We start from the raw sequence: 7,218 nt of genomic DNA, 5'->3' as shown, positions 1-7,218 counted from the left end.
TTGCAGACAACCGCAAATTTGCTCTGCTCTACCCCGCCAGACTGAGACTATTTGAGGGAGACTCCTTCAAGGATTTTACAACTGCAGGGGATGCTCAAGCATATCTCCAGTCGAGATCAGAGGAGCCTGCGGGACAGGCCTAATTATATTGCATCGATTACAAAGCAAGTTGATTCCAAGTGTAACTGGGAGAAACTGTGGGAGCCTTGTCTCCCAAATAATTTTTTCCTGCCTGAGAGCTGCGGGAGATAGAAGATTACTACGCATCAGTCAGCGCTTTGAGACACTTATCCCGGAGGGGGTAAGGGGGATGGGACACCTATACTGCAGCCTTGGGGCTACAGAACCCCGGAGGGAGGGGAAACTGGGGGGGAGGTGGGAGTGAGACCACCGCTACACCAGGGACCTTACCCCGGATAACAACTTGTTACCCAGTTTGGATGGCATGCAAAAATGTTTTAGGGGTGCCGACCCAATTGTTTAGCCTGAGGAGAATAGAGGGAGGAAGAGTTAGATTAGATTAGAGTTAAGTAAATCCGGAAGTTATTGGAGGGAGCGATACAGCAAATGAGAGGAATAATTCCTCTGTTGATTCTATTCGTATGTAAAAGGTTTATTGGGGGGGATTGTTGTTGGGAATGTTTTTTTCTTTGTTCTTATTCCTACTATGTGATTTATGGTAGTTCTACAGGCATTGGGGGAGGGGGGGAGGGGGGACGGCAGGGGAGAAGGGCTGATACTATACAAATGTCTGATGTGAATTATGGCGCAGGTTAAAATATGCTCCTGGAACGTGGGCGGGATTAATTCCCCGATTAAACGGAAAAAAATCCTATTGTATCTTAAGAAACAAGAAGCTGATATTATACTCCTTCAGGAGACACACTTAACAGACGCAGAGCATGCCAAGTTGGGCCAGATGGGTTACATGGTGGCGGCTTCAGCCTCCTATTCGACTAGAGCAAGGGGAGTAGCAGTACTAGTCAGAAAGTCATTAAGCCCAGTGATTGATCTGAAATATGCTGATCAAGGGGGGAGATATGTCATTGTGGGGGTCTCCGTGCTTCGAGAATCATATGTCATATGCAATATATACGCACCCAACCATTATTCTAAAAAATTTATGGGGAAATTAATAGCGAGATTGTACCCTTATGCAAACACTAACCTAGTGGTAGGAGGGGATTTGAACTTAGTTGCAATGCCAGCCATGGATAGGTCCTCCATACCCAAAACCCCCCCCCCCCGACACCAGCTTTGGGAATTCCCCAAATACTCACACAACTTAAACTTGTAGACTGCTGGAGAGTACTTCATCCTACAGATAGGGACTTTACATGCCTGTCAGCGGCCCACGGGTCACTATCACGAATCGACTATTTACTCCCATCAGAATCCCTTTTCCCCAAATTGCTAGATGCACGAATTGAACCTATGTGTATATCAGACCATTCATTGGTGTGGTGCACCCTGAGTACTACATTGGATTTGGGCACTCACAGGCAGTGGAGATTTCCCACTTATTTAGCAGCGTCACAAAAATTCAGACAGGCATTGGAAGCGAGATGGGCCGAGTTCTCTCAAGATAATAGGGAACATATAGATGATCCTATTCTGTTTTGGCAAACAGCAAAAGCGGTATTGAGGGGAGAGATCACCTCATATGTCAGTAAATTAAAGAAAGATAGGTCAGCCAATATCCTTCAGGCGCAGAACACACTGACATCCACTTACGCGACATATAAAACCACACCATCCCCAAACACTAAGGCGGCATATATGCAAGCCAAGACTCAGTTTGATTCTCTATTAGACAACCAAACCACACAATATATTAATAATGCGAATTTCCAATTCTATAGACATGGAAACAAAAATGGCAAACTACTGTCTAACCTAATCAGAGGAGCACGCCCATCTGCCTTTGTTCCCTCTTTGCGAAATTCTGGTGGGGTTACAACACACAAAGGGACAGAAATCATAAACATCTTCCAAGAATTTTACAAGACACTATATACCCAGGGGGACCTGGACGGGGACAATAAAACCCAGTTTTGGTCTGAAGTAAACCTTCCCCAATTGCCGCGTACAGTTGCAGAACAACTAGTAGCACCCATCACTGTAGAGGAAGTCAAAGCAGCGATAACAAAACTGAAGCCCCTAAAAGCACCAGGGCCTGATGGCTACTCAGGGGAGTTTTACAAAATACTGGGGGGAAAAATAAGCGACATACTGACTGCATTCTTTAACCAACTGCTCTCCGGAACCAAATCGCCCCCTCACTTTAACTCAGCGGTAGTAAAAGTGCTCCCAAAATCAGGCAGAGATCCTGAAAACCCGGGATCCTACCGGCCCATCTCGCTTCTCAATTTAGACTATAAACTGCTGACTAAGATCATAGCAGATAGAATGAAGTTTGCGCTGCCCAGGTTGGTGGACCCTGACCAGACGGGGTTTATTCATGGCCGACACTCAGTTATTAATGTCAGGAAGGTCCTAGCAGTAGTCCAACATCTCGAGAGGGGGGGGGGGCCCAGGTGATCAGGGGATAATTTCAATGGACGCTGAAAAAGCGTTTGACCTGGTCACCTGGGACCACCTATTTGAGACACTAACTAGGTACGGTTTCCCCAAACCATTTATTACCCTTCTAAAAAATCTATACACTGACCCAATCACACAGGTAGCGTGTAATGGCCATATCTCCGCACCGTTCACAATCCAAAAAGGTACCAGACAGGGGTGCCCGCTGTCACCCCTGTTATTCACATTGGCTCTAGAGCCACTAGCCATCTTACTACGAAGTAGTGACCAATTTACAGGCATCACAATAGGATCCTCCACATTGAAGATATGTTTGTTTGCGGATGACATGCTACTTTTTGTGTCAAATATGCATTCATCCCTCCCAGCCATAATGGACGTGATACAAAAATTTGGATCCTTTGCAGGTTACAAAATCAACTTACAAAAATCAGAGATCTTACAAGTAGCGGGGAGACAGCTCCCAACAAGTGACACCCCATTATTATCACAATTCCAAATCAAAACTCAGTCTATACAATACCTAGGAGTCTACATACCATATAGTATATCCAAATTATATTCCTTTAATTTTACTCCCATAATTGACAAGATACTGAAGCAACTCGAAGCATGGAGATCCCTTCCTTTGTCACTCCTGGGGAGGGCAGCAATATTGCAGTCAATCATTTTTCCGAAGATATCATACTGTATTCAGATGATCCCTATTCATCTGTCACGAGCAGACATGGCCAAGATCACTAAAGGATTCTTTGCATTTTTGTGGCAGGGGAAAAAACCCCGCATAGCCCGACACAAATTATACTTAAGAAAAGCTGAAGGGGGCTTGGGAGTCCCCAATATCCAGGCTTTTACCCATTCTGTATTTATGAGATATATATTGGACTGGTTCCAAGGTACGGAACTCTATACACACAAACAGATGGAGGAAAATGTTTTTGCCCCATACTCACCTGCGGCCCTCTTGCATGCTCCAAACTCAGAGTTACCCAAGGGAACACTGGGAAACATACTATTTGCTGACACATATCGCACCTGGTTAACTGTTAACAAGAAATTACACAGGAACCATCAGGCCACGAGATATGCCCCCTTCTGGGGTAACCCTAAATTTAAACCAGGCATGCTCGAAATAGGATTCTCCAGATGGAAAACTAAAGGAATAATGGCAATTCGCAACATATATGACCCGGGGGGTACCCTGCTCACGTTCCAGGCCCTGGCAGAAAAATTCTCCCTGCACCATAGGGAGTTCTTCATGTACCTCCAGGCCAAGCATTATGCCCAGTCTATGCCCACCCCTGTGAAGGCCCCTGCCACCATGGACCCACTACACTCTGTATTTGTTTTAAGCGCCACAGGCCCATATAGGCTCAAATATTTATATTCAGACCTACTACCAGTAACGTATGATACTATCTGGACAGAGACCGCAGCAAGGTGGGCAATAGATGTTCCCCAAATAAATTCCCATCTACTTATTACAAAACAACTAGAACAAACACTTAAGATACTACACTCTGCCTTGCTCCAAGAGGTCCACATAAAAACGCTGCATAGAGCCTACATCTCACAGTCCCAAAGAAAACATTTTGTTCCAGGAGACCTAGGGCTATGTTTGAAATGTAAAAGCTCGAATGCTTCATTTTATCATAATATGTGGGAATGTGGTAAAATACGCAAATTCTGGGACAAGGTGACGAATTTTATTAACGAAGTATGCCACTTACACTTGCAAAAAGACCCATTGGCGATGCTCCTGGGGAACTTTGCCAACTGGGATTTACAAGGCAGAAAAACAGTGTTAAACTCCTTTTTGATTGTAGTGGTGACAGCTGCAAAGAAAGTTATCTTACGATGCTGGACATCATCAACACCACCTTTCCTATCAGCTGTTAAGGCAATGTTACTACAGTTATTATACATGGATCGGAGAGCCGCGATCACAGATATTGAGAGGGGGGTGGCAAAGTTCCACAAAAAATGGGGTACATACATCGATTATGTGGATGCCGACACGCGGAAACATATATTCACAGTGTTTGAAGGCACAACATGGTACCTACATAGGTCACTATCAACGTAACTCATCACCCTTAGCCGTCCTGTAGTTAATGGGGAGGGGGGAGGGGAGGGGGGGAGTTGATTTAGGGGATAGGTTAAATAGGTATGTTCAAATTATAAATGGTTCCTATTACTACTTAGACATGTTACCACCATAGGTTGAGATCTAATTGAATGATATTATATTGAATATATGAACCCAGCAAATATAGCACTCATTAAGAGTTAGGAACGACAAACGGTCAAAAATGATTCAAGATAAAATGTTTATTTGAAAATTTACTGTATGGACACCCTGAAACACAAATGTACTGACAAAATTGTAAACAGTTCCAGCAATGTATCACTGTCAATTTAATTTATTTGAGAGGGACATGTGTCCTCATTGTTGTATTTTGTTCAGATTTGATTATGAAAATACAAAATAAAAGAAATTGTTATAAAAAAAAAAAAAAAAAAACGGCCAAATTTGCAAATTTTGCGGCAAAACGCACATTCTGACCTGTCGCTTTTTTCTCACACTTCAATTCGCATCCAGATGTTTTCCCATTATAAAGTATACAACTCACAAATTTAATAGGATGCGAGTTTTGGAAACGTTACCAAAAATCACAAAACAAATAGACCAAGTTTCTCATGGCAAGTTTGACAGAACCATGCAGAGACCAGTGCGATCTGTGCATGGTTCTGTCCCCAAAAAATGTGCAACAGTAAAAAATATGAAAGAAAAACAGCGTGGGGTCCCCCCTCGTGAGCATAACCAGCCCCGGGCTCAAAAAAACGGTCCTAGTTTTAGAAATTTAGGGGACAAAAAACATAGGGGATCCTTGGGATTTCTAAAACCAGCACCAGGATCAAGGGCCGGTTCTTGTTCCCAAAATATGCGGGACAAAATGAGTAGGGTTCTCCCCGTATTTTGAGAACCAGCACTGGGCCCAAACAGCCAACAGAGTAATGCCACAGCGGGGAAACTTTTTATGCAATTTCCCCGAGCCAAAGCATTCATCTTTGGGGCTGGTCAGCCCAGGCAGGGACCATGGAGGAGTGGGGACCCCCCAGTAAAGGGTTTTCCCCCCACCAGAGTTACCTCTGCCCAGGCTGTAGCCTCGGGCTGTCCCTGGTGCCCCAGGGGTGGTGGGCACCTGGCTGATAAATGGCTAATAATAGATTAAACTATTGTGTAATGTTGTGGAACTACAAGCCCCAGCAAGCCTGTACCATAAGCAGGGACTTGGAGGATGAGATATTTAGACTTTTGCGATTTTTAGTAAAAAAAAAGTCAGAAATCACCCTTATAATAAGGTGCGCCTGGGGCTGTCCCCGATGCCCCTGGGGCAGTGGCCTCCGGGCTGATAAATGGTTAATAATAGATAACACTTGTGTAATGTTGTGGAACTACAAGTGGCAGCATGCGGGATATTAAAGGGCCACACACACACGAACAGTATAACTTTATTACACACTACATTCGTTCACACATACATTACCTATGGATTCCCTTGAAGGTCTGTCCTCTTCTCCAAGTAGAATTCAAACGAGTACCTGTTGAGGGAAATCATACTCACAACACATCTCCCGGATCAATAGCTGCCTTCTCCGGCTGGCAGTACCCCTACGAGAGAAGCCTGAATGTTTGTTTACATTCGCAGCACCTCCCACATGCCGGGGGGGTTAGTCCCACCTACCAGCAAAAGGATGCTCCTTATTGGCTGTAAGGTCTCCAATTGCGCTATAGGGGAAAGGGCATTGGCAGCACCTCTGATAAATCCCTTCTGTTAGTAAGGGATAGGAAAACAATAGGATATAGAATTATCAGGAGGCTCGGTCCAGAAGTGGGATACCACCCAGGATCTTCGAATATTGCAAATGTGTGTGCCATACAATGAATTATACCATACTAAAAAATTACAATAAAATAATTTAATACCAATATAACACAATTAAGGACAGATCAAGACGGAGATCATTTTCCTGAACATCCAGATATTACTACATTCACATGATTTATAGACATGTAGCATATTTAATATGGAATGTGGCCATTATTAGTCAAAATACCCAATGTCTTTTTTCTAACAACTTCACCAGGGGCATAACACAACAGGACATCAGGTAATGTTTAACTTAATCAGGACATCAGGTAGTGTTCTTTACTAAACAAACAGTAAGAAAAATGATACATTCGCATTACACGAGTGGAAAAGAGACCAGAGTTTTATTGGTCTAAAACAGTATTAGCAGGTATTAGTCCTACTAATACCATTGCCGTATTGTGAGAACTGTGATGGGGAAAACTGTGATAGGGAATATGTTCCTTTTTTCTTGTCTAGATTAACCCCTCCCTTCCATGCACCTGTGAAGATCCATTACATTGATTTGAGCAACCAGAGTTAGGGTTATTTTTAAAATATCAGTGTGACATTGTAACTGCTGACATTTTGAAAATGTTGATATTATGGGGGGAATTAACTAAAGGAAATTTGTCAAAAAATAGGTGTATTTGTATCCAGAAATACACTTATTTTTGACATTTACTATCCCGAAAATATGGCAATTCGTATTCGTATTGATGTGCTATAAATACGAATACGAATTGCAGTATTTTCGGAA

Source organism: Crinia signifera, chromosome 6, assembly GCF_055691185.1.
Source record: "Crinia signifera chromosome 6, ASM5569118v1, whole genome shotgun sequence".
Classification (NCBI taxonomy): domain Eukaryota; kingdom Metazoa; phylum Chordata; class Amphibia; order Anura; family Myobatrachidae; genus Crinia; species Crinia signifera.
Note: the sequence above shows the minus strand (reverse complement) of the source record.